Raw genomic sequence first — 22,282 nt, 5'->3', positions numbered from 1 at the left:
CTGAGATCATGACCCAAGCTGAAGGCAGTGGCTTAACCCACTGAGCCACCCAGGCGCCCCTCCCTGAAAAGATTTTGATAGGTAGAGGCACCTGGGTGGCTCCGTTGGTTAAGTGTCTGACTTGATTTTGGCTTAGGTCATGAGATTAGCACTGCTTCAGGCTCTGCGTTCAGTGGGGAATCCGCTTGAGATTGTCTCCCCCTCTGTCTCTCCCTGTGCTCTATTTCTAAAATAAATTAATCTTTTTTTAATTGTTAAAGATTTTATGTATTTATTTGAAAGAGAGTGCAGGAGCATGCGGGTGGGGGTGGAGCAGAGGAAGAAGGAGAAGCATGAGGACAGGGAGCTCAGTCCCAGAACTCCAGAATCATGACCTGAGCCAAAGACAGATGCTTAACCAACTGACGCACTCCGGTGCCCCTAAAATAAATAAATAAATCTTTAAAAAAAAAAAAAAATTGAGAGGCAACCTGGCAGGGGGAAAATGCCTAGATTTCAGGTCATACAAAGTGGGTAACTCTGGATTAGTCAAAGGCATACTAAGCATGAGTGATTAGGGCACCTAACAAAGAATGAGAAAATATAAATTAATAAAAATATTTTGTATTTTTAAAAAGCATTAAGTAATCACTTTGGGGGGAAAAGTGAAATGTTTTTGGCTTCCTGACATTGATTTTACAGTTTAGATTTCTCATTTTAAATTCTGTATTAGGGTTGGTGGGATGGAGGGTACCAGGCTTTTTCCAGTTCTTAAGTCCAAAGGTCTTAATCTGGATTCTGATCTGGGTTTTGCCTATTATTGGCTGTGTGACCTTGCACAAGTTAGGTCTGGGTCTTGGTTTTGTCACCTATCACATGGGGATGACAATGCCTTCTAGGGTTGTTAAGAGAATTAAATAGGAGCTCTTATCAGAGAATGATTAATGTTTCTTTTAAAAGATTTTTATGGGACCATATTTTATAATTAGATAATTGTTTTCTTTCCACTTGGCAGTGTTAACTTGTGAGGGAATCTAGCTTTTAAGACAGTCTGCCTTTGCTGCCATTCTTTTAATATCCAGGGAGCTGATGGTGAGGCTCTCTAGAGGTATTCAGGGCATAAAACAGCTGCTGGAGAAAGGCCTGGAGAAGGGGTGGGGGTGGGGCCCACCTCCTGCCTCCTCCACCTCCTCCTCTTTGCCCAAGTGGAGAGAGAGTCACTGAGAAGACTTGCACCTGCTGGGGCCTGCAGTGGAAACTATTCCCAGCTGGTGCCCCTCCCCAGGCTTAAGGAATGGCGATTGTATTACAGTTTATAAATCAGGCCTCCCCACTGTCTAAAGGGGAAAGGCCAAAATTCTTTGCCTAACATATAAGTCTCTCCACCCCCATGATACGTTCCCAGCCTCCATATTTAGCTCCATTTTCTTCCTAACTTGGGAGCTGCTTGTAGTCTCTGTACCACTGCCAAAAAAAGAAAGAGAGAGAGGGAAGGAGAGGCGGAGGGAGGAAGGAAGGAAAGAAAAGAAAAGAAAAGAAAGGAAAGAAAAGAAAGAAGAAAAGTGACAACAAAACACCCAGGCTATTTCTTATTGCTGTGCATTTATGATGCTACTTGCTCTCTCTGGAATGCCCTTTTACCTTTTTTTTTTTTTTTTAATTTTTCTTTATTTTATCACCCCTCCCAAGTCCTGATCCCCATCCCTGACTCACTCCCCAATACTGGGGCCAGAGAGCGAGGGCCCTGCCCCTTCTACCTTTTAAGTAGAATATCTTCATCTTTTAACACTCCGGAAGTATTCCCTTCATCACCTAGGCTGGTAGGAGACTTTTTCTGCCCTGAATTTCATCCATCGCAGTGCTGATCACATTATTATCATCTGTCTGTTGATGGCCTCCACTTTCCATAAGACTAGAGTTCCTGGACAATAGGGACCTGATTGGCTTCATCTCTATCCTCAGGCCCCAGAGCGAGGCTGGGCACATGCTGGACTGGTAGCTGGTTGCTGAGATGAACAGTGCAGTGTGGCACCTTAGCAGCCTCAAGCCACCCCAAGACAAATCAGGCCCAGGCTCATCTTCATATCTAGGAACCAGTGTAAGCCATAAGGGTGTACTGTTGTTGAAACTGCTCATCAAGAAAAGTTCCTGTCTAAGCTGGAGCTGACACAAGATGGATTAGTACTTTTTCAGGCTGTGTTCAGGACAGTGTCTTTATTTTATATTTTATTTTATTGGATTTAGTTATTAATTTATTAGAGAGCAAGCACACAGAGGGAAAGGGAGAGAGAGAGGGAGAAGCAGAGGTCCCCACTGAGCAGGGAGCCCAATGAAGGGCTTGATCCCAGGAGACCAGGATCATGACCTGAGCCAAAGGCAGACACTTTTTTAATTATTTATTTATTTATTTATTTATTTGACACAGGGAAAGAGATCACAAGGAGGCAGAGAGGCAGGCAGAAGGGTTGGGGGAGCAGGCTCCCTGCTGAGCAGAGAGCTGGATGTGAGGCTCAATCCTAGGACCCTGAGAATCATGACTTGAGTAGAAGGCAGAGACTTAACCCACTGAGCCACCCAGGTGCCCAAGGCAGACTCTTAACTGACTGAGCCACCCAGGCGCCTCTTTATTTTATTTTTTTAAGATAGATTTATTTATTTTAGAGAAAGCACAAGCAGGAGAGGCAGAGGGAGGGAGAGAGAATCCCAAGCAGATTCCCTCCTGAGAACAGAGCCCAAAATGGGGCTCCATCCATGGCTCCAAGATCACAACCAAAGCCAAAGTCAAGAGTCAGACACTCAACCGACTGAGCCACCCAGGCTCCCTGAAAATCTAAATTTTAAATAAGCAACTTCCAGGAGATTCTTACTTGTGTTAAAGCAGATGATGCACTCAAGTGGTTCATAATCGTAGCTCTGTGGTTTGGCACCAGGACCCTCTGCCGTCTGGGATCCACAGCTTCAGCTTTTCATATAGCAGTTTCGAAACATCTGCTTTCTTTCCCTCCTTGATACAAGTCTTAGCCAATTCCTAATCCAATTCCTAATAGTCCTTCAACACTCAGCACAAATGTTACCTTCACCAGGAAGCCTTCCTTGTTCCCCGGGGTCTATGGTGTTCTGACAATTCTTGTACTTCTTGTTTTTTTTCAGTGGGTTTGGGACAGGTCGTAAGTGCCTCAAGGGTAAGGGTTATGTCTGACTGATCTCTATTCCCAGTGCCTAGTTGGAGATCTAGTACAGATAAGGTACATAAAAAGTCTTTACTAAAGAAAAGGGAAGGGACTCTGGGGCACAAGCTCCATCTTCCAGTGGATCCATTAAACATTAAAAAAGTAGCATTTTGAAGAAGGATCTGGATTTAAATCACTTCTCTGCCATATACAAATGTTTTATGCTACCTCTCTGATCCCCATTTCCTTATGACCGAAGCGGAGGTAATGTTTACTTTTGAGGACAAATGTGAAGGTTGAAGGGTTAAATGAGAGAAAGTAAGGGGGATGCCTAGTTTAATGCCTGGCACACTCTAATTGTGTAATGAGTCATGGGAGGACTATCTTGTGGAAGTCATGCAAGCCAGCAGGAGATGCCCACCTGTCAGGGCTGATGCAGGGGAAACTGATTCTACATGAGGACTGGGGTCAGGGGTGAGTGTGATGAAAGATGAGGGAGCCCAATAAGGCATTTCCATTCAGCGCCTCTGTAATTCATTATCCATTCCACCAACACCGAGAATGAGTTGAATGTGATGGGTTCTCCGTCATTTAGGAGCTCACGTCTACTATGTCCCAGATGCTCTCATCCTATCAGCAGCTCTCTGAGGAGCTCTCAGGCAAAGAAACTGAGGCTTAGGTAGGCAAAGTGACATGTGGAGATACAGACCCAGAAAGGAGTGCAGCTGGGATGAAACTGGAGTCCTGCCTATCTCCTGACGCCTCTTCCCACTTCCTGAGGCTGCCTCTCATCCAGAGGTTGAAAAGCTCTCTGCAGTCTCTGGGAGATCCCAAAACCACATCCAGGGCCCTCCTGGGCACCAAATAGATGCTGATGAACAAGAGTTAAAAGCCTGAGGTCAGCTTCAGGAGGACAAGTTCTCCCTGCAGCATGCTCTGTGCCCCAAGGTTCTCTCCAGTCTAGGCCATGTGGAGAGCCCAGGAGAACATGCTGAGGTCAGATCTCGCTGCTCACATAACCAGCCGAGCTGCCTGGGCCAGGGCTTTCTGAGGGAACTTGAAACCAGCTGAATTCCATCAGCGCCAAGAATAGCAGCTGACCCTTCTCTCCCTGAGCCAGTGGCCTCCAAGCAGGTTCTAGGAGGCTCCAGCAGAGAGCAGACATCAGTGGCAGCAAGCCTTGACTGTGAAGCTGCTCTGGGCTAGAGTAATTACAGCTACATTCACTAAGGGCCCACTGTGTGCAGGACACCTGCAGGACAAGGGGACATCCAGGGATGTTTAGGAAGTATGGAAACCTTTTTACAGATGAGGAAATTGGGAGCTCAGAGATACTGAGAAATTGCCCAAGATTACAACAGTATGTAGCAGAGCGGGATTCGAACCCGAGCTGCCTATGCCAGTGACCCTGCTTTTGTGGAGAGAGAGAATATTCTTGAGGTCTGAGAAGAATCTTGGGCAGAGGTGACAAATTGAATTAGCTTTCAAAGTGATATTACTCCAGCAGGGTGGGGTCCAGGCGCTTAGAACGACAAGATCAGAGAAGCAGTAGAGATGATGGAGAGGAGCTCTATTTGCTTGATCCTGATTCCTCTTCTATAAAATGACACTCACCCATATGGCAGGTGAAAAAGCATACACACAGACTTTGGAGCCAGGCAAATGTGGATTAGAATCCTGACTTGGGGGTGCCTGGGTAGCTCAGTGTATTAAGCCTTTGCCTTGGTCTCTGGTCGTGGTCTCAGGGTCCTGGGATTGAGCCCCACATTGGGTTCTCTGGTCAGTGGGGAGCCTGCTTCCCACCCTTATCCCTCGCCTGCTGCTCTACCTACTTGTGATCTCTCTCTCTCTGTCAAATAAATAAATAAAATCTTTATTTATTATTATTATTTTTTAAAGACCATTTAGAATCCTGACTGTGGCATTTTCTAACTAAAATCCTGGACAAATCACATCACTGCCTCTCTGAACTGTTTCCTCACTCATTTGTTCCACAAATGGCTTTTCAACATTTCCTATGTGCCAGGCATTATTCTAGCAGTTGGGGATAAATCATGGGGGGGGGGAGACAAACATCACTACTCCTGTCAAGTTTAAATTTTAGAGTTCTGAAAAATTCTCTCATTAGATTGTCATGAAGATCAAACCAAGGAACATACAGTGGTATAGTGTGTCTGTTAATGTAATGGTGTCTGGTGAATAATAAGTGATCGATTTAATGATAGGATCATTATGATATGAACATGCCTGGTCAATGCTCAGTGAAAGAATACTTAATTTGATACTGAATTCAACCATTTCACTTTAATAGACAGCAAAACAGAGACCAGAGAGGACATGAAATTCCTCCAGTTGCCCAGCAAGGCAATGATAGGCCCCCGGATCCTAATCTGTATCTGTACTACCATCCACTAAACCCATAGGGCTGCCTACAACATAGAGAGCCAAGGGGGGAAGTGGGCAGGTCGACTCTTACAGCCAGAGAGGTTCAAAGTAGACTTAGAGCTAACTGATGGACTGCAGAGCCCAAGTGGGCTTTAACTCTTCTGGTGCCAAATACTGCCCCTGTGTTCCTCAGGAATGCTAGTAGCTTTCCAGGCTCTGTCTCTCAGGAGCGCACAGCTGGATGGATGGAAGGTAGGGTGGGTGGGGAAAAGCCAGAGAGACAGGATGCAACTCAGACTGGTTTCATGCATGAGTCACCTATGCATTTCATAGAGCTCCACACTTGGTTCAATGCTCCGCTGTTACAGCCTAAAAATTCTCAGTAACTTCTTAACAAGGAGCCCTGCATTTTCATTTCATTTCACTGGGCCCTACAGGTTATGTGGTTTCCTGATGTAGTTTCTGTGCTCTGGGGTGGGAGGCAGCAGCCCCTGACCTGCAGTGATCCTATTGTGGACCTCTATGGCCCAATGGCTGAGTCACCAACAGAACAGGAAGGAGGCCAGATCAATCCTCTGCAGATCTGGCCTGTGACTGAAAATCTCTAACAGACTGGAATGGGGTAAGGAAGACAGGATTTCAGGAGATTCTGGGGGTAGAACTGGAACCCCCAGATGAGGGGGATGATCTGAGGCAGATTGCAGCTCAGTGTGATAAAGTGTTTCCTAATAGTCAAAACATAATCATAATGTGTAAAATACACTTCAGTAAAGCTGTTACAAATATAGTCAATTATTATAGTCATAATAATGGCAATTAACATCAGCCGGGTGCTTACTGTGGGCAAGGAGTTATGCTAAGCCCTTCATCGAAAATATGAAGGATGGGGGCTGTTGTCTGGCTCAGTCAGTAGACCATGTGACTCTTGATCTTAGAGTCATGAGTTCAAGCCCCACATTGGGCAGAGAGCTTATTTAAAAAAAAAAAGAGAGAGAGAGAGAGAAAGAAAGAAAAGAAATGAAGGCCAGTAGAGTGGTCAAGAACACAGGCCCTAGAACAATACTGCCTTGGTTCAGTCCTGGCTCCACCACTGATTAACTGTATGATCTGCGGCAAATTACTTGAACTCTCTGTGTTTCCTTTTCATCACCTGGAAAATGGGGATAAGAATGGTACCTACCTCCTGAGGTTATTTTTATTAAATGAGTTTACATGTAGAAAACACTTAGAACAGTGTCAGACACACTTTCTTTCCTCTTTGAGATTCTCAGGGAAATAATACGCTCTGCCTGGAGAAGGATTCAGGAACCCAGCTGCCTGGGATTTCTCCCAGTTGTTGGCCTTGGCATAATTAAGTATCGAGTGTGCCTCACTCCAGGCATTCTGAAATAATTGCCTGATTGCTCCCTCCTTTCATCCAGTGGTCGCTGCCCAAGTTCGAGGCTCAGCATCTCTCTGAACTCTGAACTCAGCACCACTGTACTCGTCCTGGTCTCTCACACCTGCACAGCACTTCACAGTGTACAGAGCATTTTCTCATTTGGTGGTTCATTGGTCTGTGTGGCTGTGTGGCAGACAGCTCAATCCTTATGCCAGGCCTCTGAACAGACCCCAGCTAGGCCAGGCTACCCGCCAAGACCAGCACAGACCACATGGGAGGGGTGTGTGGTCTGGACACTGAGGGAGCTTGGTGAGCTATTACTCTCTAGCTGGTGTTTGGGGATCTTTCAAGTCAAGGAGTGGACCAAGAGGGGCAAAACCCTCACCAGGGTGTCTTCATGGCTACTCACACCGAAGACCTCAGTCTCAGATCCAGTGTTTGGGGAGAACTCTCTGAAAGCAGGCAGTCCCTCCAAAACTCTAGAAGTTTAGAAATTATCCCTTCATGAAGTTGGAACTACAGAGGGCTAGGGTCCAAACCTCATCCCTGTCACAGAATATTTTTCCCAAATTGCCATCAACTTAATACCCAGGACTGCTGTAGGGCATACGGTGGAGAGTCAGCATATCCATATTTAACAACAATGAGAGCAAACACTCTGTACTAGGTATTCTTTCAAGTGCTTTATAAATATTAACTTTTAATTCTCACCACAGCCCTATGAGATGGGTACTATTTTTTTTAACTTACAGAAATTCAATTTTACTTGCTGTGAATAAAAAGAGACAGATGGGAAAAGAAAGACCAATAATATATTCAATATTATTTCACTCAGCATATTCCCTAGAATGGTGTGTTATGTGAGAGGTAAATCTGCTGTTCTTTCCATTGCTATCAGTTCCTACGTGCTTCATAAAATCCTTAGTGTGTGCACATTTTGCCACACTGAGTATGATTGTAGTGTTTAAGGCAAGCCAGTCTCTTCACATATGCCACCGAAGAAATAGCAGTCTGTTCTATTACTAGAGGTAAAATTGGCTGTGCTGTTGAGAGATGGATTGAAAACATTTCCAAGGATATTTTCATTATACATGATACCTTAGAATCTTACCTAGGTAAGCTTTGACTGAACTATAACTCACAAGTTAGGTGGTCAACCATCTCAGTTGGTCTGGGACCGAAGGGACTCATGGGACACAAGGCTTCCACTGTTAAAACTGAGAAAGTGTTGGGGAGACTGGGTGGTTCAGTTGGTTGAGCATCCGACTCTTGATTTCAGCTCAGGTCATGATGTTGGGGTCCTGGGATGGAGCCTCATTTTGGGCTTTGCGCTCAACAGGGAGTCCGCTTGAGATTCTCTCTCCCTCTCCCTTTCCCTCTGCCCTTCCCCCTACTCTCTCACACATAGTCTCTCTCTTTCTCTCTCTCTCTCTTTTTTTTAAGATTTTATTTATTTATTTGACAGAGAGATCACAAGTAGGCAGAGAAGCAGGCAGAGAGAGGGGGAAGCAGGCTCCCAGGGAGCCTCTCTTTTTCTAAAGTAAATACATCTTGGGACATCTGGGTGACTCAGTTGGACATCTGGGTGACCTGACCTGCCTTCAGCTCAGGTCATGATTCCAGGGTTCTGGAATTGAGCACCAGATTAGGCTCCCTGCTCAGTAAGGAGCCTGCTTCTCCCTCTCCCTCTGCCTACCCCACCCCCTACCGTCAAATATATAAATAAAATCTTAAAAATAAATAAAGAGGGGCGCCTGGGTGGCTCAGTCATTGGGTGTCTGCCTTTAGCTCAGGTCATGATCCCAGGGCCCTGGGATTGAGCCCCACGTAGGTCTCCCTTGCTTCTACCTCTCCCACTCCCCTGCTTGTGTCCCCTCTCTTGCTGCCTCTTTCTCTGTCAAATAAATAAATAAAATCTTTTTTTAAAAAGTACTTGATTAAAACAATATATATAAATAAATAAATAGATCTTTAAAAAAAATTTTTTTTCGGGGCGCCTGGGTGGCTCAGTGGGTTAAAGCCTCTGCCTCCGGCTCAGGTCATGATCTCAGGGTCCTGGGATCGAGCCCCACATCAGGCTCTCTGCTTGGCAGGGAGCCTGCTTCCCCCTCTCTCTCTGCCTGCCTCTCTGCCTGCCCCTCTGCCTACTTGTGGATCTCTGTCAAATAAATAAATAAAATCTTAAAAAAAAAATTTTTTTTTTCTAAAGATTATTTATTTATTTGAGAGAGAGAGTGCAAGAGAGCACAAGCAGGGAGGGGGCAGAGGGAGAAGAAGAAGCAGCCTTCCTACTGATCAAGGAGCCTGACTGTGGGGCTCAGTCCTAGGACCCCGGAGTCATGACCTGAGCTGACGGCAGATACTTAACCAACTGAGCCATCTAGGTGCCCTAAAATGAATAAATCTTCAAAACAAAACAAAACAAAAACGTAGAAAGTGTCAGGCTAACTGACCTGCATTGGTATCTGCACTATAGAACACATCTCTGGGTCTGCCGTGAGGGAGCACTGTTGAGGCTGTGGTCCATTACATCATTCTTTATGAGGATCTCTGGAGAAATTTTGTCTGGTCTTCATACCAAGAATAGTTGTATGTCCCCTAAAGAGTAAGTGGTTTGTTTTTATCTCATGAACACTGTGAACTGTGTAAGTGAACAGGTTTCCCTTTTTGCCTTGGCTGCTGGAAATCTTAGAGCTAAATATGTGGGATACAAATTTAGCTGTGTAGGTCACTATGTTCTGCACTTTTTGCATCATTCCAGGCTCCATTTTGTCCCTACCATGTTTTCTTTTTTTCAGTCTTATCCCATCTTAAACTTAGATCTTGTTTTATTTTAAATGTCTTTCTGGATTAAGGCAGGGAAAATTGAAGTTCTTACCTTAGAGTTCATGGACCCTGCTGAGGGTCACTGAAAATCTGAAATGATATGCAGAATTTATATATATATATATATATATATATATATATATATATATATATTTCCCCCACCCGGGCAAGAAAGAATTTTAATAATTTCTTTTTTTTAATTTTATTTTTAATAAACATATAATGTTTTATATCCCCACAGGTACAGGTTTGTGAATCGCCAGGTTTACACACTTCACAGCACTCACCATAGCACATACCCTCCCCAATGTCCATAACCCCACCCCCCTCTCCCAAACCCCCTCCCCCCAGCAACCCTCAGTTTGTTTTGTGAGATTAAGAGTCACTTATAGTTTGTCCCCCTCCCAATCCCATCTTGTTTCATTCATTCTTCTCTTACCCACTTAACCCCCCATGTTGCATCTCCACTTCCTCATATCAGGGAGATCATATAATAGTTGTCTTTCTCTGATTGACTTATTTTGCTAAGGATGATACCCTCTAGTTCCATCCATGTTGTCGTAAATGGCAAGATTTCATTTCTTAAAAGAATTTATATTCTCCCAAATATTAAAAGCCATTGGTATAAGTGAACCAAGAAACAAATAAGTGCTTTTAGTAGAAGGAAGTTGGAAGGTTCAGAGTTCCTATTGTTGTGTTGGTATTTGAGAATGTTGGAGTGGTGGTATGGAGGAATGTTGGTGGGGCAGAACATTGAATGGCAGAGAGAGGAATGTTGCGGGGGTGGAATGTCACCTATAATTAAATGGCAAGGTGACAGAACGCAGCATGCTGGAACATGAGTGTATTAGAATATTAGTATGTTCTTTTTTTTTTTTTAAGATTTTATTTATTTATTTGACAGACAGAGATCACAAGTAGGCAGAGAGGCAGGCAGAGAGAGAGGGAAACAGGCTCTCTGCTGAGCAGAGAGCCCGATGTGGGGCTCAATCCCAGGACCCTGGGATCACGACCCAAGCCTAAGGCAGAGGCTTAACCCACTGAGCCACCCAGGCGCCCCTAGAATATTAGTATATTCTGCAATGTTGATGGAACCAGGTTCCTAAAACATCTCCTTCTACATGTCCTGGCATCCTCCTTGCTTAGTTTTTACCCCTTAGTTTTGGGCCTCTGATTCAGACTCTAACTCCCATTTCCCCTCACCTTAGTGCCCTATAAGGGCCCAGTAAAGACCCACTTGGCTGCTAGCGCTTCTCATTTGTGGGCACCCGGTGGGCTCATGGGTTTCTGTCAACCTCACACTGAGATGACTTTTCCTTTCTGCATTTGTCCACTTTTCTTTGAGATTATGTCTCAAATACCTTGCACATTCAAGACCCCCACAGACTACCTTGTTCACTTCTGTGGCCTCAATGCCTGTGTCAGGGCCCGCCCAGAGAGCATACCAGTCTATGGCTCTTGTATGTCCTTTCTTCTAGGGTAGCCTGGCAAAGTTGCTGCCCAGAAAGCTACCTGCAGATGGGTCTCTGAGGATTGGAGTTCACTTTCTAGGGACGTTAGACTGAAGGCAACTCAGGATCCTTATAATTGGTTAGGAGCAGGGGAAGCCAGGTCAGAGTTAGCTGGGGAGAGAGTTGAGCCTTCATTACCAAGGAAATTGGATGTAGAGGCTAAATCCAAGAATTAGGATGGGACAGAGACTGATGTCTCTCAGCCTGGAGTTTAGAGAGGGAATAGAGGAGGAATTGGCGTAAGAACTGGGTTCCTAGGTGTTCTCTCCTACTTTTCTCCAACCACTCCCTCAGTTAGCTAACATTTGCTGAGGCCTCTCTGCAGCAGACTTTTCCATACCCTGGAGTGAACAGTATTTAATGAAGGAGACAAGCCACAGCGCATAGGCAGTGACAATCCAGTATGGTCACAGATGTGACATACATAGGAAAGCTGTAGCAGTTGTGGGAGACCAGGGTAGGTCCCAACCCAGCATAAGAATAAAAAAATTTGCCTAGATACTATCAGAGCTGACTCTGGAAGGAGTCAGGAGGGAAGGAGGGGACACCTGTGTGGTAGGAAGGTTGCCTCAAAGGCCAAGACAGATGGAAATTCCCCAGTGTCTGGGTGTTGGCCTCAGATGAAGGTACTAATGATCACAAACTGTCCAGTTCTTGGGGCCACACGTGTTTGATCTGTCCAGGTCTAATCTAATTGCCTTCAGATACCTCCTCCCAACTCTTCTAATAACCCACAAATTTAAGTCTGTATCAGTCCGTTCCAACCAGGATGAGATAATTGGCTCTTAATGTTTGGAGACATTTCCTGATTATGAGAGAACAGGATTTTCTGGAGGTTCAAAGCCTCCTACTTCTCAGCCATCCTGCTGCTGTGTCCTTCCTTTTGGGCCCACACCGAAGCCGGGCCCTCATCCTAACAGCTGAGTGGGATATTTCCTCCCCTTCTGCACTAGTTACATCAAGTTTAAAATGAGCTCCATAGCCGCGTGGGCAATTCTCACTAAACTGGGAGGCAAGAGAACTGTATTCAAACCCTGGCCCTTGCACAGAGGATTCCCAGACAGCACTGTGTGAGGGCGGGCCGGGCACTTCCTCTCTCTAGGCCTCAGCTTTCCCATCAGTAAAAAGAGAGAAAGGATGCAAAGACTCTGAGGCCTCTTCCTGCCGTGGCATTCTGTGTCTATGTTGAATCCTAAATGTCCTGCTTTCAGCCTGCTCCTTTGAGATAGAGGCCAGTGATAGAGCAGACCCTGGAAACAGGAGAACCTGGATATGATTTGGGCTTTGATTTGTTTCAAGCTTTGTGAGCTTGAAACAGTCACTTAACCTCTCTGAGCCCCTGTATTCTCATTTGGTAAACTGATGTGATACCTAACTCACAGGTTTTATGAGGCTCCAATGAGCCAAAGACAATATGGTGATGATGGTGATGATGCAGTCAGTCCCTTGGTATAAACTACAGTTGTGGGTATTGCCAGGAAGGTAGGGGCCAGCTCCAGAGTCACAGGGAATGTGAACAGGTCTTTGAAAGCCTTCCCCACGGCCGAGCAAACATTCCCAGCAAGAGCCATGACTCAGGGGGAAAGGGAATTAGTATTTGCTGACTATCTACATCCATTTGTTCCTTCCGTTCCTGTAAGCTGAGTGTTACTGTGTCCACTTACAGGCCAGGTGACCAGTAAGTAAACCTGTCAGAGACACGGTCTCTTCGTCTGTCAAATCTAACGTTCCCTGACTCAAGATTGCTAAAGGCTTTGGTGAATATTGAGCACATATGGCCCCCAGCATCCGATATCTGGCCTATTTGGAGGAATTTTCAGCTATATGGAAGCTGAGGGGGCACAGCAACTCTTTCCCTGACCCATGTGGAGCTGGACTGGGTCAAGGCCATGCCCCTCCCCCCACCCCCATCCCAGGGCCTTGAGTCCAGTGGGACTTAGGCAGAGAGATGAGGACAGAGATTACATCAGGAAGCTGCAGTGGGCAGTGGTGAGCAGCACATGGCCGTGTAGCATGAAGTGGAGTCTGTCCTAAACAGACAGTTCCTGCAGAGTACTTTGGCTGTGCCCAGCTACCCCTGATTTCTCCCTGGCTCTGAAGTCTCCTCGTCATTTCAGTGATCCAGCAGCCTTCCGGTAAAGCTCCTTTTTGCTTAGTTTTGCCAGAGATGGTTTCAGTTGTTTGCAACTGAGAATCCTGACTGGTATAGAATAAGCCATGTAACATGCCAGACACAGTGCCCAGCATATACTAAGCACGCAAAAAACCACACACATGCACGCATGCAGAAACAGGTTCAGGAAAGTAAAATGACCTGCCTGAGGTCACACCACTAGGCGGTGGTGCTGGTATGGGGCTGACCTATGAACATTGTAGTGGTATATTGTATTTAGATATCACTTTACATCAGGACACATCACTTTTGAACAATTTACTGTTGATACATTGTTCAAAAGCTTCAGAACACCCTGTGAGGCCCACAAGGCCAGAATGTTCTCTTTAGACAGAGAGGAACTTACTAGCTCAATGTAGCCCTGTTAACAATTGTGGCCTGGGAGCCAGGTCCCAGGCCTGCAGCCCAGGGCTAGTGTCCTTGTGGTGTCCATGCATATAAGCTCACGTGTGTCCAGGCTGCTGCAGCTACCCACCTAAATTCGTGGATACCTGCCACATTAGGGACCTGGGGTGAGTCAGCAGCTGCCTGTGAGGCCATCAGGAGGAACACCATGTACCAGAACCTGAAGAAAGGAACGCTCCTGTCGCTACTATGCTAATGGTTGTGGGGGCCTAGGGGGATGGTGCTTGACATATGGGGTAAGGGGGGTGGGGAAGTGTCAGGTGGAGTCATCCTCAGTGGGGGCCTCCTCTGTTGGGCCTAATAATTGAGGGAGGTTTTGATTCCTGCAGTGTTGGCAGAGTGTTTTAATTGGACCTAATGGGAGACTGTGTTTGATGAATATGGATAATACAGGTGATGAGGCCCCAAGAAAAGCTGGTTGGAGAAAGGGTAGGAGCTGAAGACTGGTCTGATGGGAATGGTTCCATGGGTGAGCCCAAACAGACAGCAGGGACACCTGCTCCTCCCTCGAGGCCTAGAATGCTGACCTGGGTTTTCACCCTGCCTGGCCTTCAGACCTTGCCTTCACACTTGCATGGAATCAGAGAAGACTCACAGGGTTCTGAGATTAGAATCAGGTTTAGGATTCTAGAATCTAGACCTTTAGCATCACACATGTTAATCATAGAAAACTTCAGAATCTAACAATCTGACAATGGAAGGCCCTTGGGAAAAAATCTAGGTGATCCTTCTCCAGCCTTCACTTAATAACAATAAATAACATCTGTTGAGCTTATCACAACTTCCAAAGTACTTTCACATCTGCACAGCTGTCACACAGAAGGGGGTGATACTCCACTTTCAGGTTGAGTAATGTGCAGAAAAGCCAAATGAGCAGGTTGGGACTGGAATCCAGCTTTGCAGGATAAATTCTATTTTCCATATGCCAAGGTTTTGATACCCTTGTCTTTTAGAGTTACAGAAACACCTCTACTTGGCATACATTATGTGTCCAAATTCTCAGATGTTTGTTGTGTAAATTTTGCATGGTCCTATACTGTTTCTTAATGCATTCTGGAAAATTGCAATGCTCTAAGATGTGATTGTCTTTGCTGCATCAGCATAATCAGGGGGGCTACATTCTGCAATAGCTTTTTGGCAGGTTTTATCATCCAGCACTATTTCCGTTCACAAAGGACTTAACTTATCTAAGAATAGATTTGAAGTCACTAATGTAAAGACAGAACTTCAAGTCACTCCGGCTTTAGTCAGAACCTGTTCTGAATTTCTTAGAACAAAAAGCTAAACTACCAAAAATGCGGAAAGAAAAAATAAAAAAGGAACAGTAAGCCTCCTAGAGTAGGCGCGCGCCGCCACACAGAAGGGTGGTTGTAGTGAGGCCGAGGGGCGCCTCAGGCAGGCCACTGGCCGGCTGCGGGCAGCCCCTCCCCTTCTCTGGGTCTCCGTTTTCCCCGATTTCCAACGGGGATAATAATTCCTGTCCTGGGGAAGCCTGGGAGCCCACGAGCCCTGGGGAAGATCGGCCGCCGCGGGAGAAAGAGCTGGGAGAGGCGGAGGTGGGGGAGGGGCTCCGAACCGCGGGGAGCTGCGAGGGGCTTACGGTCTCCATGGTAACGCCGGGCAGCCGGGAGAGAAGGCGGGGTTTGGGAACCCTGGGCTGGAGGGTTTGAAAATGAAGGTTTCACAAAGGAAGCTCCCTCCTGGCGGGAGAAGGGCTTCGTCCGATATCGCTCAGACCGCCCTCCAGCTGCCCTCGGCACGGGCCGTGCGGTGGTTTCTGCCGCTGTCGCCGACGCGGAGCACGCGGCCCGGCCCGGGGACCGACGCTGGCAGCAAGTCACGGGCAGGGCCGGCCTCGGAGCCCCGCTGTCCTGACCCCGAATCAGTGCCCTCCTCTGTACCAGCATGTTGTTTCTCTGAACCTTGATTTCCCCGGCTGTATAATGAGACAGTTGAAAGGAAGAGGTCTCCGAGGGCCCTTCGAGCTCTGACAGTGTTCAACGAAACTATTAGCAAACACACTGGAGATGGCGAGTCCTAAGACGAGGATCGTGCGAGGGGTGGGCATTGTCTGCTTTGTCTCTGGATCCTCCACCCCAGCAAATGGGGAGGCATGGCGTGGACATCGGTGTTTGTGGAACCAGTATTTATGCGGACGGATACATTCATTGTTTGGTTGCACAAGGTTTAAAGCGCACCGGCTATGTGGCAGGCATTGTGATAGCTCAGAGAAGGGCTCAGTCACTGAGACTGGAGAGTTCTGGAAGCTTTGTTGGTGAAGGAAGCCTGCGGCAAGGGAAAGGGGTGCTCAAGAGGGCACAGGTGAGGGAGAAGACTCGTGCCTTGAGCCGCAGAACTAAATGCTCTGCTTTCATGTCCTGGGGCTTTCCAGACAAATGACTTTTCCTCATCCTGTCTCCAGGAGGATGATTTCATTGTCAGGTTTCCTGCTGGGCAATGAGGTAGGCAGCCAGGTGAGGACACTTCTACGGAAAATTCAAAAAGTTCTGTTGAGGTAGAGGGTAGGGCATGTGGCCCCTGCTTACTTCTCCTAGGATAAGTTCTCCTGGCTTATTGGATACTTGTGTCAAGGCCATGCCTCTTTCTCACCCCTCACCTGGTGTGGCAAAAAAGAATGATGAACCAGAATTTGAAACCTGGATTCAAATTCTGACTATTTCCAGCTCAGTGTGTGGCCTTTCACAGGTTGTCTTCCTTTCCTGGTCCTAGTTTGCTAAGATAGATAGATGAATGGATAGATAGATAGATATCTTCATAGCCATTTAATGAGAAACAAATGGGAAAATGGCTATGAAATCCTTCCTACCTCCTCACCAAAGTCATATTTATCATATACTGTGAACCAGCCATTTTACAAACATTATCTATACTCTGAACAACAATCCTGGAGTGTTGATATTTATTATCCAAATTTAACACATAAGGAAACTTGCTAATCTTCTGGAGAAGTGCAGAAATTTGTCTAAGGCCATATAGCTAGGAAACTACAGGGTCAGAATCTACACCCCAGTGTTTCTGATCAAAGTGTAACTTTAACAGCAGATTCTTTAACAGCCATTTCTCCACCAAATGGCATTTATTGAGCATATACTGTGAACTAGCTGGCAGCTGAGGATAGAATAAGGAATAAGAAAATACCATTCAGGGGACACCAGGGTGGCTCAGTGGGTTAAGCCTCTGCCTTCAGCTCAGGTCATGATCTCAAGGTCCTGGGATCAAGTCCCACATGGGCCTTTCTGCTCAGCAGGGAGCCTGCTTCCCCCTCTCTGCCTGCTGCTCTGCCTACTTGTGATATCTTTCTCTCTCTCTCTCTGTCAAATAAAAAAAATAAATGAATGAAACTACCATTCAGGATGTCAGAAGGAAATATGTGGCATTCGCAAAATGGGTTATTTGAGTAGAGTTTAATAAAGGGACTATTTAATAAAGGGTCAAGGAATAGGGAAATGCCCCAGGGCAAGTTGTGTAAGAGCACTTGTTACTACCCATAGGCCTAAAGGAGCAGGGAGGGAGCATTACTAGAATCTGGACAAAGAGAGCTGTTGTAAGCACTTGGTGTTGTAATCTAAGGGATAGGATTATCCCTTGGTGCAGAGATGCACCCTGTCATGAACCTTCAGGGAGGAAGCTAGGAGGATATATACTCTGCTTGCTGGGACTCCTGTGGACCAGACCCCCCTAGATTCCAGAGGGCAAGGTAGCCTCTTTGTGTAACCCTCTCAAGGCACAGAGCAAGATGGAGAAGGGAAGAAAGTGGATCTGAAGTGGTACACAGTTGGCATAGTTTCTTTCATCTAAGGAGGAGCTCACAGGCAAATGGAGAAGACATGGACACAGGGTTCACAGTTGTAACAAAGTATGTGAAAAGAACTGCATCAGTAATCTCTTGCCATGTAACAAACTACCAGAAACATATGGCTTAAAACAATAGCCATTTATTTGCTCATGAGTCTGTGGATTGGTGCTTTGGGCTTAGCTGGTGATTCTTCTGTTGATCTCACCTAGGGACACCCATGTAGTTTCACTCTTCTGGTCACTCATCTGGGAGCTGGTTGGTCTAGAGGGCCTCAGTGGAGAGCTAATGTAGCTTCTGCATGCTCTCATCTTCCAGTGGGCTCTAGGCTCCTCCATAGTGACACTGCATTCCAAGAAATTGAGAGAGGAAGCTGCAAAGTCTCTTAAAGCCTAGACTCAAAATTGGTGCAGTGTCACTTCTGCCACTTGTTTTTTGTTTTTGTTGTTGTTTTGTTTTTGTTATTGTTTTTGTTTTTGAAGCAAATCACAAAGTTAGCATAGAAACCAAGGATGAGAAAATACATTCCATCCTTGACTGAGGGGTGGCAAAGTTATGTTGCACTAATGTAGCTCCACATATAAGGTTAGCATAACCATCTTTCTTTTTTTTTTTTTTTTTTTTTAAGATTTTATTTATTTAGGGTGCCTGGGTGGCTCAGTGGGTTAAGCCGCTGCCTTCGGCTCAGGTCATGATCTCCGGGTCCTGGGATGGAGTCCCGCATCGGGCTCTCTGCTCAGCAGGGAGCCTGCTTCCTCCTCTACTCTCTGCCTGCCTCTCTGCCTACTTGTGATCTCTCTCTGTCAAATAAATAAATAAAACCTTTTTTTTTTTTTTAAAGATTTTATTTATTTATTTGACAGAGAGAGATCACAAGTAGGCAGAGAGGCAGGCAGAGAGTAGAGGAGGAAGCAGGCTCCCTGCTGAGCAGAGAGCCCGATGCGGGACTCCATCCCAGGACCCGGAGATCATGACCTGAGCCGAAGGCAGCGGCTTAACCCACTGAGCCACCCAGGCGCCCCTAGCATAACCATCTTTCAATCAGTGAATGGACAAAACACTTTTTATCCTATGTTGTAATTGTCTCTTTAAGTTACCAATCTTCCCTAATAGCCTGAGAGCTCCTCAAGGACAGGAATTTTGACTGACTCATTACTTTGTTCCTCATGCTCAGACCAAGATCTGGCCCACAAAAGATAGTAAGTGTATGTTTGTTGAATGACTATGGCTGATGGAGAGCTGGTGAATGAATGATCTACTTGTTCAAAGCCCTGGAGCCACAAGTAGTATTCTCTTTAAATATAAAGTTGACATTATAGAACACTTTCTTTACCTCACTGAGACCCTTCAAATATTGCCATGATTCATCAAGGTCAAATTCAACACCCACATCCTCCATAAAGACTTCCAAGGCTATTTCTTTTCTTCTGTTATAAACTCTCTGAAACTCTAATGGCACTTAACCCACAGCTTGCATTTGCTTTTGAATTCTCTGATTCTCTGCTCCATAGGGGTCTTATGGGTCAAACCTACTTTTCATCCCTAGTGGGAAGTTGCCAAGACTTACAGAGCTGCATCTTCTCTCCTAAAGGGCTTGTCACAGTGCTAGGCCCACAGGGTGTCCTCAGTCAACACTCCCTGAGTGGACCATCCAATCTGGGTGATCTTGATCCTGCAAGGTATGGAGAAGGCATGCAAGGAGCCATTCATACCCTTCTCAGTGCTGTGCACATGAGAAGCTCCTGGGTCTCTGTGACAGTGAGGCACAGCTCTGGTTCTATGGCCTGGGCCTTGTTCTATGGCCTGGGCCTTTGTTGTACCAGACTCTGGTCCCTGAGCTAACGGGGCATAGAAGAGCAGAGTCATTAATGACAGTGGAAAGGCCTCCTCCCCCTAATAAGTGTCCAGGACCCGAGCCATTTCTTGTGGGCATGAGAGAGCCATCACCGCCTTTCAGATTTCTGGGGTTTCAGGAACCAAAGGAGCAGGTTTCAATAGGTCCCCAAAACAGAGCTTCTGGGTAACACATTTTACTTCAGTGTCATGAAGAACGTGAAAGCAAGCTATCACATTCTGAGTTCTTTCCCATGCTAAACCTTTGCCAGTCACTTTCATTGCCCTCAGGATAAAGCCTGAGACCCTTAATATGGCAGAGGCTTCAGGGCTTGGCCCACATACCTCTCCAGCTTCATATCTCACCATCCCACCCTGACTCCAGGGTCCACCCAAACTGAATTATTATTGTCCTTTGAATCACCATCTGCTCTCTCCTAGCTCAGGCCTTTGTGTGTGCTATTCCCTGTACCTTAAATGCTGTTCCCCAAACAGCAAGTCCCCCAAACCCTTTTTCACCTGTCATTGGGTTCAAGACTTTATTCAGACATTACTTCCTCCAAGAAGCTTCCGGGAAGCTCTTAGCTGTGTTAGGGATTTTCTATCGATGCCATAGTGATGAGCCCCTTCAGGAACAGGGACTGAGACCTCATTTAGCCCAGATCCTGGCAGAGAACCACTGCCAGTCAATGTTGAAGGAAGAAACAAATGAGAATGTTTGAGAGGCTGGAAAACCAAGTGGCAGGAGTGTTACAAGGGCAAGTGCAAGGTTCTGATATTTCCAAAGTCCGAGATTCAACAGTTCCCTAATTCTTGGCTGAAGATTCGGACTTGGGCTTCCCTCCATCTGGAGCCCACTCCCCGCTGGCCACCTCCACCCTGGCCTTCCGAGTGTTTGTTCTCAGGCGGGCAGGCAGACATACTCACATGTTCTGAACGTAAGCAGGAAAGCAATTTACAAGAGATAATTGCCGGTCGATGTGTGCTTGTGAGCAGTGGTGAGCACAGACTATTTTTGTCTGTGAGTCAGCCCACCCAACTTCCTTCGTGCTCCACGGCCCTAGGGAAGGGGGCTCCCACTGCACAGGGTGGGCAGTTGCCTTCTGACACCAGACTTAGAGAAGCCAACCCCAGTGAGAGCCAGCTCTGAAGACTGACTGAATTCAAATGGGAGAACCTGAAACATGGGGGATGGGAAGAGCTTTATGGGGCCTGGGCTGTATAGGTCAGCAAAACCACAGTCTGTTTTCCCCTCTCCCCACCCCATCTACACAGCCTCCTGCTGGGAAATTCTACTAGACCTTCATGGAACTTCCTCAGTATGAGTTTGCCTCTTAATCTCTCTAGCTGAGTTCTCTTTGTTTTTCCTGCCCAGTCATGCTCAAAAAGCTGGCCCAGACCAGCTGCATTAGCATCGCCTGGAACTAGTTAAAATTGTGGGGACTTACTCCAGGCCTACAGATGTAGACACTTCATGGTGGGAGAGAGGTGGGCCCAGCAATCTGTGTTTTAACAAGTCCTCCACCTGATTCCGATGCAGTCTGAAGTTTGAGAACGACTGCTTTAGACCACTGATGACCAACTGAGTTTTTAGAATTTACGGACTGTTTCCTCCATCAGTCCATGAGTAGCCTAAGGACACAGGCTGTATCGGATTCTTCCTCGAAACCTCCTGAAAGGCTCAGCATAGAAAGTTCGGAGGAAAATTGAAATTAACTGATGGGGATACAAAGAAGAGAGACAGGATCTGTCCTATGCAAGGTCATGCAGAACATCAGTGATGAAACCTCTTGTCTGTCGCGCGTGTGCACACACACACCAAAGTACCCTAAGCTCTCTCCCCAACAGATAACTTGCAGTTCCTGAGCTGTGCTAGGTTCTCTCTCTGTTTTAGAACAAGTTGTACTCTGAACATAATGGCTTCTGACCTTGTCTCACCTGGAAACTGACTCATCGTTGATGATTCAGCTCAGACATCACTCATTCCTCGCTCAAACTGCATGAGGAGCCACCACTGGGCCCACTTCCCTTTCGTGTGCTCTTCTTGCCCTCCATGGGATCCCCTTGAGGGTAGCAGCTGTGGCTGATTCCCTGTTGTCCTGGGACATGCGAGTCCTGGCACAGAACAGAGTCCTGGCACAGAATAGACACTGCTGGATGTACGATAAGCGGACAAGGGGCTGGGTTCAGAGTGCTAAAAATAAAAGACACATATATGTGCACATATGCACAGACACACACACAGACACACAGACACACACACACACACCAACAACAACAAATAAAGACCAAAACCAAGTTCTCTCAACTTCCAGCCTAGACCACTTCTGCAGGTGACTTACCCCCTACCTTGTCACCCTACCATTTGCCCTTGGCTGGCTCAGGCCCCATGCCCAAATATCTAACAGTGGCATTTCACTGTCACCAAATCCAGCAGCAGGTCATATCACTTTCAGAAATGTTGAGAGCTGCTTTCAGTGGCCACTGATTCTCTCCAATCCTTGCCTTCAGTCCCAACGCAAAGCCTAAAGCAACTGCCAAAGTTAAGATGAAGAGAATAGGCAGGAGAGGGGTGGCAGGCAGCTGTCCTGCCCTAAGATTCCTTAACAGTAAACTAATAATAATAACAATGATGAGGATGAGGATGATGATAGCTAACACATAGTGCTTTTCATGTGCCAACACTGTTCTAAGTACTTTGCTTAGACTAAGTAATTTAATCCACTCCCCCCAACTCTACACTCCTCATTCTGTGCCTCCTGGCAAAGCTGCAGCAGATCTAGGAGTCACCTGACTCTGGGTCCC

This window comes from Neovison vison, chromosome 2, assembly GCF_020171115.1.
Source record: "Neovison vison isolate M4711 chromosome 2, ASM_NN_V1, whole genome shotgun sequence".
Classification (NCBI taxonomy): domain Eukaryota; kingdom Metazoa; phylum Chordata; class Mammalia; order Carnivora; family Mustelidae; genus Neogale; species Neogale vison.
The sequence above is the reverse complement of the archived record's forward strand: the minus strand, read 5'-3'. Positions refer to the sequence as shown.